Source organism: Rhinoraja longicauda, chromosome 22, assembly GCF_053455715.1.
Source record: "Rhinoraja longicauda isolate Sanriku21f chromosome 22, sRhiLon1.1, whole genome shotgun sequence".
Lineage (NCBI taxonomy): Eukaryota > Metazoa > Chordata > Chondrichthyes > Rajiformes > Arhynchobatidae > Rhinoraja > Rhinoraja longicauda.
Window position 1 is genome coordinate 3,876,006 of NC_135974.1, and position 14,167 is coordinate 3,890,172.

Consider the following 14,167-nt stretch of genomic DNA (forward strand, 5'->3'; position numbering starts at 1 on the left):
CTTAAGGATAAGGGGGAAGTCTTTTAGGACCGAGATGAGAAAACATTTCTTCACACAGAGAGTGGTGAGTCTGTGGAATTCTCTGCCACAGAAGGTAGTTGAGGCCAGTTCATTGGCTATATTTAAGAGGGAGTTAGATGTGGCCCTTGTGGCTAAAGGGATCAGGGGGTATGGAGAGAAGGCAGGTACAGGTTACTGAGCTGGATGATCAGCCATGATCATATTGCATGGCGGTGCAGGCTCGAAGGGCCGAATGGCCTACTCCTGCACCTATTTTCTATGTTTCTATGTTTCTATGTTTCTATCACAGTGAGGAATGTGGAATCCGCTGTGGTGGATGGTCACGTTAAATTTTATTTTATGTGGCTGTGTGTCTTGTTGCTTTTCACTTAGTATGGCTGTGTGGTAACTCAAATATCACTGAACCTTAATTGGTACACGTGACAATAAATTGATCTTGAAATCTTGAAATCTTATGATAAATTCGAACATAATGTATGTGTCATTAATGGTTTTATCAACTTGCCCTGCCACTCTCAATGATTTGTGCAGTCACGCCCCAGGTTTCTCTGCTCCTGCACTCTATTGAGAATAGGGTCCTTTGTCCCGATGTTGCTTCTTCTTATTCTTCTTGCCAAAATTATTCATCTCACCGTTCTCGACTTTAAACTGTATCTGCCTTGCATCCGCCTATTTCACGAGCCTGCTTCTATACCGTTCCAATTTATCACAATCATTAGGACATAAGTGATAGGAGCAGAATTAGGCCATTTGGCCCATCAAGTCTAGTCCGACATTCAATCATGGCTGATCTATCTCTCCCTCCTAACGCCTTCTCCCCATAACCCGCATTTATCAGGAATCTATCTATCTCTGCCTTAAAAATGTCCACATCCTTCTGCGGCAAAGATTTCCACAGATTCTTCCAAATACCTCCTCATCTCCTTCCTAAAGGAACGTCCTTTAATTCTGAGGCTATGACCTTTAGTCCTAGACTCAGCCACTAGTGGAAACATCCTCTCCACATCCACTCTATCCAAGCCTTTCACTATTCTAACACAATCTTCTCCAGTTCACAGTTTTGTGTTGTTTGCAAAGTTAGAGATCATACCTTGGTCTAAACAATTAATACAGATCCAAAATAAAGCTTCGCCACAGGCCCTGGATGATAATTCACCTTCCTCCACTCTGAGAAACAACCATTCACATATCATTCTACAGTCTGTCACCGAGCCAACTTTGTAATTATACCATCAATTGCCCTTTTAACTCATGTGTTTCAGCGTTGCCTATGATCATGTGACACTTGAAATGTCTTCTGGAAGTTCACACACATCACATCAACAGCATTGCCTTCATTATCTCTGCCCACTCCCTCGTCTAAAGATTCTATCACATTGGTTAAAGGTGACGATAGACATAAAAAGCTGGAGGGACAGGCAGCATCTGTTGCTGTCTTGCTTTAATTAATCCATGCATCTCCAGTTGACTATCAAGTTGACTATCTCCAGTTGACTATCAACATTGTCTTGGATCAATGTGACTCAAAGCTTTTCCACACTGGGGTTAAACTGGCTGCTAGTGGATGCTGGGCTTATCCTTAAACCCCATGTTGACCAAGGGAGTAACAGTTACCATTCTCCAGACCACTTGTGCCATCCCCCATATTTTTTTCACACAGAGAGTGGTGAATCTGTGGAATTCTCTGCCACAGAAGGTAGTTGAGGCCAGTTCATTGGCTATATTTAAGAGGGAGTTAGATGTGGCCCTTGTGGCTAAAGGAATCAGAGGGTATGGAGAGAAGGCAGGTACGGGATACTGAGTTGGATGATCAGCCAGGATCATATTGAATGGCGGTGCAGGCTCGAAGGGCCGAATGGCCTACTCCTGCACCTATTTTCTATGTTTCTAAAGGGCTTTGAATCTATGTCATTGGTGACTCTCTGACCATCTTTCATCTTTGATCGGACGTTACTGGCTTTATCTTGCACTAAACGCTATTCCCTTACCATGTATCTGTACACTGTGAATGGCTCGACTGTAATCATGTGTTGTCTTTCTGATGGCTGTTTAGCACGCAACAAAAGCTTTTGAGTGCACGTGGCAATAAACTAGACTGAACTGAACTGAGAGACTGCTACAGCCGATGAAGCCTTCCATTGCCTTCACCAATGTCCTTCCAGGTTCCTTGTACTGCTGATGCAACACTCCTCCAAACAAATGCAGAAAATTCCATTACAATTCTTTGGGTCTGGACATTTTGAAGTAATCAGGGAGTGTACCTTTAATTGCACATCATCCACTTACAACAGGAGTAGGATGGCACGGTGGTGTAGCGGTAGAGCTGATGCCTCACAGCGCCAGGTTCGATCCTGACCTTTTTTTTTTTTTTCTTTTTTTTTTATATATAAAAGTTTTATTCCAAAGAAAAACATACAAACATACTAAGCAAAATGTGATCAAACAAAAGCCGCCTGTATCGGCAGTTTACAAATTAAACAATTATCACATTAAAATCCCGCCATCTCTGTCAACAATACATTCAACCCCCCGCGGCGACCAGCGTTCCCGGAAGGCTTCTAGAGTCCCCATGGACACCGCGTGTTCCCTCTCCAGGGACACGCGGGCACGGACGTAAGCCCGGAACAGGGGTAGGCAGCCGACTTCTGTGAGGCCGTCGACTGCCCGCTGCCTGGACCCGCGGATGGCCATCTTGGCCAGGCCCAGGAGCAGACCGACAGGGAGACCCCCTCCTCCCTCCTGACCCTCCCCCCTCTGTACCGGGTGCCCAAAAATTAAAAGCGTAGGGCTAAAATGGAGCCAGAACTTGAGGAGCAGCCCCTTCAGATACTGGAACAGGGGCTGTAACCTCACGCACTCTGTATACAAATGGTACACGGTCTCCTCCTCACCGCAGAAGCGACAGGCGGCAGACGAGACCGTGAACCGGCTCAAGTACCTGTTACAGGCTATAGCCTTATGCAACACTCTCCACCCCAGGTCCCCGATGTAAAGCGGGAGGACCCCCTTATAGAGAGACCTCCACTGGGGACCGCTCCCACCGTCAGGTGGTAACACAGACCGCCAGGGCGTGTCCGGACGGAAGACGAGAGCGAGGAAGTGGAGAGTGTGCAGGAGCAGCCTGTACAAAACGCGCCTCTCCGCGTCACGGAACGGCACGCTGGGCATCTGGGAAAGGCGGCTCATATTGCGTGGGGCCGGCTCTCGGGAAGGGACCCGTGCCGTGGGCCCAATGAGCAATTCCGACGGAGCGGGGGTAAGCCCAGTCGGAATCGCTCCACGCACACGCCTCTCCTCGACACCCACCGTGACAGGGTGAGGACCGGCCCCCCTCACAACCACAGCACCCCCCTCCCCCTGAGGAGCAGCGCCCTGGCTGAAGGTGACCAAATTCCTGGCTCTCAGGAGATCACGGTAAAAACCAGGCAACTCCCGCCTAGCGCGCTGACTCATGCCCGCTACCGGGAGCCGTGATCCCTCCTGGAGGCAGCGCCCCTGGCAGAAAAAGTACGTGGCCAGCGAGTGCCATCTGGGAGGGCACTCGGAGTACACGTACCTCCGCAAGGTCCTGAGTCGGAGGGCTGCCACCTGAGTGCGGACGCAGACCAGCGCCTGACCGCCCTCCTCCAACGGGAGACTCAGAACCCCAGCAGAGACCCAGTGGTTCCTCTCACCCCAGAAGAAGTTAACTAACCTCCTCTGTATCATGGCGATGAAACGAGAGGACGGGACCAGAGTGGCCAGCCGGTACCACAGCAGAGAGGCCACCAGCTGGTTTATGACCAAAGCCCTACCCCGATATGATAACACACCAAGGAGGCCTGACCAGCGCCCCACACGGGCGACCACCTTCGCCTCCAGCTCCTGCCAATTCGCCTGCCAAGCCCCCTCAGTGGGACTCAGGTAGATCCCCAGATAGAGGAGGTGCGTGGTGCTCCACGCAAAAACTGCCATCTCCTCCGGCAGGGAGTCCACCTGCCACTGACCCACCAAGAGCCCAGCACACTTCCCCCAGTTGATCCTGGCGGAGGATGCGGCTGAGAACACCCGCTGGCACTCACGCATCCTCCGCAGGTCAACCGGGTCGGTGAACATTAGTAGCACATCGTCGGCGTAGGCCGAGAGAACCACCTCCACCCCCGGCCCCGGCAAATCAAAACCTGCCAGCCGCCTCCGTAGGAGACACAGGAATGGCTCCACACAGAGGGAATAAAGCTGGCCGGACATGGGGCATCCCTGACGAACCCCCCTCCCAAAGTGAATGGGAGCCAACAAAGAGCCATTGACCTTGACCAGGCACTCTGCGGCAGCGTATAGGAGCCGGACCCGGGCCACAAAATGGGGTCCGAATCCAAACGCCCGCAGAGTCCCGAGAAGGTAGTCGTGTCCCACGCGGTCAAACGCTTTCTCCTGGTTAAGGGAGAGAAAGGCAACGGACTGACCAGCCCTCTGGCACAGATGGATCAGGTCCCGGACCAGATGGAGATTGTCCTGGATGGACCGGCCCGGGACTGTGTAGGACTGGTCAGGGTGGATCACATGGGACAGCATGGGCCCCAGGCGATTGGCCAATGCCCGTGCAAAGACTTTGTATTCCGTACTGAGAAGAGAGACCGGGCGCCAGTTCTTCAAGAGGCGGAGATCGCCCTTCTTGGGCAGCAGGACGACGACTGCCCTTCGCCACGAGAAGGGCATCTCCCCGGTCGCCAGGCTCTCCCCCAACACCTTCACATAGTCGCCCCCCAGGACACCCCAGAAGGCTCGAAGAAACTCCACAGTCAGCCCATCCAGCCCCGGAGACTTGCCCCTACTGAGATGGTGCAGGGCACCAATCAACTCCTCCAGAGTTAGGGGATCATCGAGGCGCTCGGCCACCTCCCTGCACACTACGGGTAAGCCCTCCCACAGCACCCCTTGTGCCTCCCCACTAGATGTTCCCTCGGAGAACAGAGTGTCATAGAACGACCTAACTGAGGCACCGATCCTCTCTGGATCCGTGACGGGGGAGCCATCGTCCGCAAGCAACTGAACAAACTACCCGCGGGCACCTCGGCACTTCTCCAGGAGGAAGAAAAAGGGGGAGGCGCGGTCCAGATCGTGCAACATCTGGACTCGCGACCTCACATACGCGTCCCGGGACCTCCCCAGCTGCAAGTCCCTCAGTGCCCCTTTCTTCTCCTGGTACTCCTCCCACTCACACGAGTCCCCCTCCGTCTGACCCAGGCGAGACTCCGAGTCGAGCAACTCTCTCTCAAGCCGTCCGATCTCGGAGTCCCGCCCCTTGGTCGACCCCCTCGTGTAGTCCTGGCAAAACAGACGGACGTAAGCCTTCCCTACATCCCACCACTGCCTTATGGAAGGGAAACGCCCCTGCCTTTCCCTCCACTCCGCCCAGAACTGCTTGAATGAGTCCCGGAACCGGCGCTCCTCCAGCAGCCGGTTGTTGAAGTGCCAGTACGCGGACCCTGCCCGTGTGCGCGTCGGGATAAAGTCCACTCGCACCAGGCAGTGGTCCGAGCACGGCTCCAACCGCATGGAGGCTGCCGAGACACAGGACACATAGGCCTTAGACACATATACACGGTCAATACGGGAACCACCCCCCTTAAACCTGTATGAGAAGGCGCCGGAGTTGGGATGGAAATTCCTCCAAGCATCTACTAGCTCAAAAGAATCCACCAACTCCCTTAATGTCTTGACCGCTGCCGGATCGCGCTGAATGCCAGAGCGATCTCTCGCCTCAAGGGTACAATTAAAATCACCCCCCAGGAAAACACACTCCCCCCGATCGATGGTGTTCAACAGCGCGGTCACTTCTTGTGTTAACCGCGTCTGCATAGCACCGCTCTTGGGGGCGTACACATTAATAAAATGTAATGGCACGCCATCCAGGCACACGGCCAGATACAACAGCCGGCCTGGTACAATGTCCTGCACCTTGACAATCTCCGGCTGGAAAGATGGGGCCAACAGGAAGGCCACTCCACTCGAAATGGAGGTGAGATGGCTCATGTAGACCCCCCCTTCCCACTCCAGGAGCCAGGTGGGCTCGTCACTAGCCACAGTGTGTGTTTCCTGCAGGAAGCTCACCGCGTACCTCCCGTCCCTCAGCACCGAGAGATGGTGAAACCTACGGAGAGACTCCCTGGCCCCATTAATATTCAGGCTGGCTATAGTGAGCTTCATTTTGAAAGGGCACAAGAACTTTTACCATCCCCCTTGACGGAATGGAGCCTCCCCGAGCCCTCTGCCCTTTCTTTAGGGACTTAAAAAGCTCTTGGAGCTGGCGCCGCTCATTTTTCAATACACCTGCCATGTTCCCCTCCTCCTGAAGGATGGCATAAATGGACTGCAAGGGTACCGTCAGGTCTGACCAGAGGTCGACAGCCAGATCTGCCTTATTCCTCTTCCCTCTGCTGTCCTTCAGAAACTTCCGGAGTTCCCAGATATCAACAAGCCGAGACACAGGGCTGCGGGTGGGACAGTCCATCAACTCACTGTCGCTGGACTCCACGTCCCCCTCCTCCTCCCACTCAATGTCTGAGCCCGAGTCTGGATAGTTCTGACTCCCATCCGCCTCGCTCACCCCTCCCTGTGAGGTGGGCGGGTCGGCCACATCACCCGGTCCCTCCTCCGTCACCATCCCACCCCCAGGATCAGTGACGGGGGCAGGTACCAGTACCTCTAACTGTAGCAAGCTGCCTGGTAAATGGCCAGGCTCCTGCACACCCCCACCGCCCTCTGTAACCGGATTGGGGGCAGTGATGTTGGAGGAAGTCTCCGGGGCGGGCAGTGAGAGGGTACGTCTGGAGTCCGACTGAAGGACACGATCCGAAACGACCATGTCCTCCTTCGCACCCAGGGCACCCGGCCCAGCACCGTCACCCAGAGAGTCCCCGTACCCCACCACCAGGGGAACCACCTCGCTCTGGCCCTCAGGGGGCGATGTTCCCGGAGTCTCCCCTGCTCCCTCAGCCGATGGGGCAGCACACCCCTCAATAGGACTCGTAGCCTCAATGGGGAGCATGGGCTGGGGACCCACCCCCACACTCAAGTCCCCCCCATCAATCTTCCCCTGGTCACCCTCTAAGCCAGCGGACGCAATCCCTGGGGGAACAGCCCCCTCGGGTAGTGTGTCACCACTCTCAGGTGGTCCCTGCACTACAGAGGCATCCTCCTGCCCAGAGGAAGCGTGTACTGGGTACTCTGCCTCAACAGGGGAGAAACACCTCCCTTCAGGTCGCCCCTGACCTTCAGGGCCGTTCTCCGTGTCAGAGGACCCGTGCCTCCTCCTCTTATAACCACTAGCGTGCGATGGTACAGTCAGCTCCATTGCTGAAGCCTGTTCCTCCGCCCCGCCATCTACCTGCTCATCCTCTCCAGCCTTCAGACCCTCAGGCTCAGAGGCGAGCTCGATAATATCTACTGCCGGGGGACCCTCATTAAGGTGACCTTCTGCCTGGCGTCCCGCTTGAACGTTCTTCTTCTTCCATTTAGCTTTCTTACTCTTCTGTCTCTCCCAGTGCCCCTCATCCACCCCCCACCCTGCACCGGCATCCTCCGCCACAGGTACGGGACATGGGGGTGGTGGGGGAATGGAGGATGGGAGCAAGGGAACAAAGTCATCACGGGCCACCGTGGTAGAACCAGCAGCCCCAGATGGGCCAGCACTGCCTTCCTGGGCCACCTTGGTAGAGCTAGCAGCCCGGTGCTTGGGACAATTCCTGCGGAAATGCCCCACCTCTTTACATGCATGGCAGCGTGCTTGGCCCGTGTTCCAAAACACGCGATAGCAGAATCCTTCCCATTCAACCTCAAAACTCCCCTCCATATCAATCCCCTGTGCCAGCTGTATGTACACGCGGCGATTGAACGTTAATACATGCTGCATTTCGGGATCATCCAACCTATGCAACAGTTTGGTGGGCCCAGACCGCACCTCCCCCAGCTTAGTTACATGTGGGAGCAGGAGCGCGTCCGGAACATAAGGGGGAACGTTGGACAGCATGACCGGCAGCACGGGCCGTCCCCATGGGTCCACCGCCATGTAAATCCCAGCCACCGTGATCCCCCTTTCCAGTACGGTAGCCACCGACTGCTCAGTCTTTAGGATGACAACAGCCTTCCCACTGACCACCGCGCCTGCGATTATGGCCTTCTTGCCAACAGTCTCCCCCAGCGCGGTTAGCACAGCCTTGAAGGTAATGTTGCCCTGCAAGGTCACTTTCACCCCATGTATACGCCCCAACGACTCATGGCCCTTAGTCACGGAGACTGCCGACTGTACGGCAGCTGCATAATTCTTGGGGGCCGCCATCTTTAGGGCGTGGAGCAAAACAAAACGTCTCAGTATTTTATAAGTCAAAGCAGTCTTTCTGCTATTGCTGCACCTCCACGCATTTGCAGCAGTTTAAAGTCTTGTGAAGGCTTTCCTGGCAAAGCAACAGAAGCAGTCTCCTCCTGATAAGATAGGGAAAAGTCCGTGCCAATCCTCCCGTCATAGAAAATGGAGCTTCCGGAGGCTTCTTCCCCAGGTCTCGGTCGCCCTCCTGGCTTCAACGAAAATCCAATGCACTGTTGCCGTACTTACCCGGCACACCTGGACCGGGCAAAGTCGGTGTGGGAGGGAGCTTTCCGATGCTACAGACCACAAACACCGCTCTAGACTCAGCTCCCACCAGTTCAAGTGCAACTTGGCCTTCCGCCAGCCACTGCCGCTCCTACGACTTTCAGAAAACACGAACAAATCCTCCCCAATTAGAGGACTCTTTCAACAAAGAGAGTCTCTGCCTTCCGACAGAAGTCCAAAAAGCAAATTCTGACTGCTTTTGTTTGTCCTCGCCAAACAAATCCTTCGAAAATAATCAAATCCTCACAGCCAGCGCCACACACCCACGTCCGATCCTGACCTTGGGTGCTGTCTGTGCGGAGTTTGTACGTTCTCCCTGTGATGGCGTGGGTTTTCTGCAGGTTCTCAGGTTTTCTCCCACGTTCAGGTTTGTTGGTTAATTGGCTTCTGTAAATTGGTCCTGGGTGTGTAGGATAGAACTAGTGTATGGGCGATCGATGGCAGGTGTGGACTCAGTGGGCCAATGGGCCTGTTTCCGCGCTTAGCATCTCTAAGCTAAACTAAAGTAGTTATCTGTCAGGTCCAAGCAGATTTCATTTCTAGTCACTGGGTTGCGGATGTCAGATGGCAGGGCATTCAGTGATGGGATGTGGTTGAATGTCGTGTGGATGCAGTTTGGATCTCCTTGGCTGGAAGAGATGTACTGTAACTTCCCGGCAATTGTGTCGCAAAATAGCTGCTTTCCATTTACGAATGCAAGCCTAATGATCACCCAGCAGATATAGAGTCGCAGAAGAAGCATGGAAACATGCCCTTCAGCCCAAAGAGTCCGCACCAACCATCGCCAATCCCACACCAGTCCCCTTTTATTCTCCCCAGATTCTACCTGCAACTTGCAGCAGTGAGTGAGGAAACCCACGTAGTCAAGGGTAGGACAAGCAAACTCCACACAAACGGCATCCGCGGTTAGGATCAAACTGCGGCCAGCTGGGGTTGAGCGGCAGGAGCACTCCCAGTTGCACCACCGAACCACCCCGAACGCAAACATGAACTGCTTCATTATCTGAACTTTGCTTTCGATACGATACGATACGATACATGATATATGATATATGATATATGATATGATATGATATGATATGATATGATATGATATGATATGATATGATATGATATGATATGATATGATATGATATATGATACGATATGATATATGATACGATACGATATGATATGATATGATATGATATGATATGATATGATATGATATGATATGATATGATATGATATGATATGATATGATAGAATATTTATCCCAGGAGGAAAGCTGGTCTGCCAACAGTCATAAAACTATTCATTTAAGAGCTTCAACAAAGGAATATTCCTTGAGTGAGATTCAACTAAGTGAGAAGGGATCTTCCAAGTCTAGAGAGGGTCTCTCCTCCTTCACTCGCCCCTTCTCCTCCTCCTCTGCTTCCGTTGTCTCTTTCTCCTCCCACCTTTTTGGTGGTCAGTGCAGGCCAGGGGTAGTTTTCACATACATGGTCAGGATGCTGTCAGGCACAATGCAGTGAGAGAGCTTCGGCCAACATTCTGGTCAACGCCCTCACCAGGCTCTGGCCATCCAAATCCTTCTCTCTGAGTGCAGGCCGTTGTCTTGGCTTCTGCTGTGGCACCTGCAAGGCTCAGACTGCGAGCTCTCGAGCTTAGTGACCGGATTGCTGATTACATTCAGACGCCATATGCCACCGTTTGATGCTGCATGGTGGCAGAAACACAGCGGGCGCAACTGAGGAAGAATATTTTCAATGCGTGGTCCTACAAGATTTATATACAGCCTGAAACCCCTTGCAGTTTCAGGATAACTCTGGCTGTGACAGAGATACAATCAGTCACCCTGCCCACGATATTGGAAAAGCCCTCTGCGCAGAAGCAAGGAGAAGCATTTCCCAGAGACACAAGAAACTGCAGATGCTGGAATCTTGAGCAAAACACAAATTGCTAGAGGAACTCAACGGGTCAGGCAGTAACTATGGAGGTCGACACAAAATGCCAGAGTAACTCAGCGGGTCAGGCATTAACTATGGAGGTCGACACAAAATGCTGGAGGAACTCAGCGGGTCAGGCAGTAACTATGGAGGTCGACACAAAATGCCAGAGTAGCTCAGCGGGTCAAGGCAGCATCTCCGGAGAGAAGGAATGGGTGACGTTTCGGGTCGAGACCCTTCTTCAGACTGATGTCAGGGGAGGGGGCGGGACAAAGATAGGATGTAGTCGGAGACAGGAAGACTAGTGGGAGAACTGGGAAGGGGGAGGGGAAAGAGAGGGGAAGCCGGGACTGCTTTAAACCAGCATCTGCAGTTTCTTTTCCTAAGTAACTATGGAGGGTATGGACAGGCGATGTTTCGGGTCACAACCCTTCTTCAGACCAATTCTGTGAAGAACTCCTCCGTATCTGTCACCTCTCTCAAAAAACCAGTAAGCTACAAATTTCAATGTCCTTATATTCCCAGTGAAACTCTCAGTTTCACCCATAGAGTTGTGGATCTGTGGAATTCTCTGCCACAGAAGGCAGTGGAGGGCAATTCACTGGATGTTTTCAAGAGAGAGTTAGATTTAGCTCTTAGGGCTAAAGGAATCAAGGGATACGGGGAGAAAGCAGGAACGGGGTACTGATTCTGGATGATCAGCCATGATCATATTGAATGGCGGTGCTGGCTCGAAGGGCCGAATGGCCTACTCCTGTACCTACCTTCAATGTCCCACCTGCCCCAGTAACAATCCCAATGATCCAGGGACCGAGAGCCTACCCCTTGCACCATCTCATCAGCCACAGACTCATCTGACCTATTGTAGTATATCCACACCTGCTCATGGGACTGCAGCAATCCAGTGGTTACAACTTTGAGGTTCTGGTCTTTAAACGGTGACGAAGCTCCCAAAATTTTTCTTGCAGGGTCTCACCCTTCTCCTCCCTATGTCATCGGTGCCAACATGCATGACGACTGCTACCAATGCAAGGATTGCACACTAACGCCACCCTACACACACTCGGGACAATTTGACAATTTGACATTTACACCAAACCAGTTAACCTACAGACCTGTACGTCTTTGGAGTGCGGGAGGAAACCGAAGATCTCGGAGAAAACACACGCAGGTCACGGGGAGAACGTACAAACTCCGTACAGACAGCACCCGTAGTTGGGATCGAACCTGGGTCTCTGGCGCTGTAAGGCAGCAGCTCTACTGCTAGGTTAGATGATGTACCATAGTATGACATGTTGCATTATTTGAGAGAGTTTACCGATCCTATTTAGCTTGACCTACCAGTGCATGGCTGTGAGGGAGGAGATGTGGAACTACACTGTCAGTGATGTTGTTTGTCAAGAAGACCTAGCAGGCCAGGCTGCATCTCTAGAGAAAAGGAATGGGTCCCGCTGAGTTACTCCAGCATTTTGTGTCTATCTAAGATTGGAGTGGAAGCAAGTGCATGTTTCCCCCAGAAACTCCTTTTCCAAATGCAATCCAACACCATTGCACTTGTCAGTCTCAACCAAGCTTAACTATATTATAGAAAGATAGGCAGAAAATGCTGGAGTAACTCAGCGGCTCAGGCAGCATCTCTGGAGAGAAGGAATGGGTGACCCTTCTTGGGTCTGAAGAAGGATCTCGACCCGTAAACGCCACCCATTCCTTCTCTCCAGAGATGCTGCCTGAGCCGCTGAGTTACTCCAGCATTTTGCGTCTGTCTTGGGTGTAAACTAGCGTCTGCAGTTCCTTCCGACACTTAACTATATTATGCTGTCAGCAGGGTTTGTGATCCCTAGATCAAGCCTGCGCTCTGCTCTGCTCTGCTCTAATCTGCTGCAATATTAACGGATGGGTGCACATCCTTGCCACAAAAATGTTTCAGCTTGTGCATGGTTAATTAAGCATGAAATTCTAATTAAGCTTACCGTTGTAGGGATATCTTGCAAACAAGCAGAACTTATGAAAATGGTCTGTTGTGCAATAACCAAACACGGTCAACATGACTGCACCTCAGGTCTGACTTCAGCGAAATTAACAGAAATAAATTGTTGCAGCTTCAGTTTAGCAGTAATTCTCCCTCTGCAGCAGAAGTCACAACTTGGGTAACTCAGCTGAAAGAAGGCGGAGGGGTCTCGACGCGAAACGTCACCCATTCCTTCTCTCCAGAGATGCTGCCTGTCCCGCTGAGTTACTCCCGCTTTGTGTGTCTACCTTCGATTTAAACCAGCATCTGCAGTTCCTCCCGACATACTTCCATACCCTCTCTCTTTTGCCCCAGCCCCATGTCCCCCCCCCCCCCGACACTGAACTCCATTCACTACAGCCCCCACTCCAACTCCTCTCGGCCCCTACTCCTGCCTCACCGATCCCTCAGCTTCCCACTCCACCTCACTCGTCTCTCATGGGCCTCTCGACTTGCCCTTCACAGACCCCTCACTGTCTCCTTGCCTCGTCGGTCTCCCTCACTCCCCTTCGAACCCCCTTAATCTCCTTCATTGACCTCTCATTCTTCCATCTCTTCCTGCTTTCCACCGTCGCAACTAGGGTTGCCAACTATCTCACTCCCAAATAAGGGACAAGGTGATGTCACTGCCCCGCGCCCCAAGTGATGTCACCAAGCCAGCTGCCACGTGCTCCCGCTCAATGGCGGCTGCCCGGGCCGGGAGGCGGGTTGCTACGCAACCTCCGTTAGGCGGCGCCCGGGCCTCCGGACCTACACTGTGAACCTACACTGTCCGGACCTACAGTTTTCGGACCTACAGTGTCCCTGCCTACAGTGTCCAGACCTACAGTGTCCAGGCCTACAGTGTCCGGGCCTACAGCGCCCCCCCCAGGCCTACAGTGTCCAGGCCTACAGTGTCCAGGCCTACAGTGTCCAGGCCTACAGTGCCCGGGCCTACAGTGTCCAGGCCTACAGTGTCCGGGCCTACAGCGCCCCCCTGGGCCTAGAGTGTCCTGGCCTACAGTGTCCGACAGCGCCCCCCGGGCCTACAGCGCCTCCTGGGCTTAATACGGGACAAGGGCGGTCCTGTATGCGACAAATCAATTTAGCCCAAAATATGTGTCCCGGTTAATACAGGACAGTTGGCAACCCTAATCGCCACCTCCTCACTCCCCATCACACCACTCACTCCCTCCCATTATCCTTCACTCCGTCCTCACTGTTTAGTTTAGTTTAGTTTAGAGATACAGTGTGGAAGCAGGCCCTTCGGCCCACCGAGTCCGCACCGACCAGCAATCCCCGCATACAAACACTATCCGATATCAGGATTGAACTGGGGTCTAGGGCGCTGTAAGCGCTGTGAGGCAGCAACTCTACCGCTGCACTGGTAGAGCTGATCTATCGTGCCACTGGTGTTGGACGGTGACAGATTTAAACCTACACTCTCTGGCCTGAGACTCCACCAACAGGGAGAGTTGTTCCTTACCATCCACCTTATCGATGCACCTCATGACTTAGTGACCTGCCTCCGAATAATTTGAAGGAGGTGGCTGTGCAGGCAGTGGGTGCACTGGGTGTCTTGCTCCAAAATGCCTTTGCATC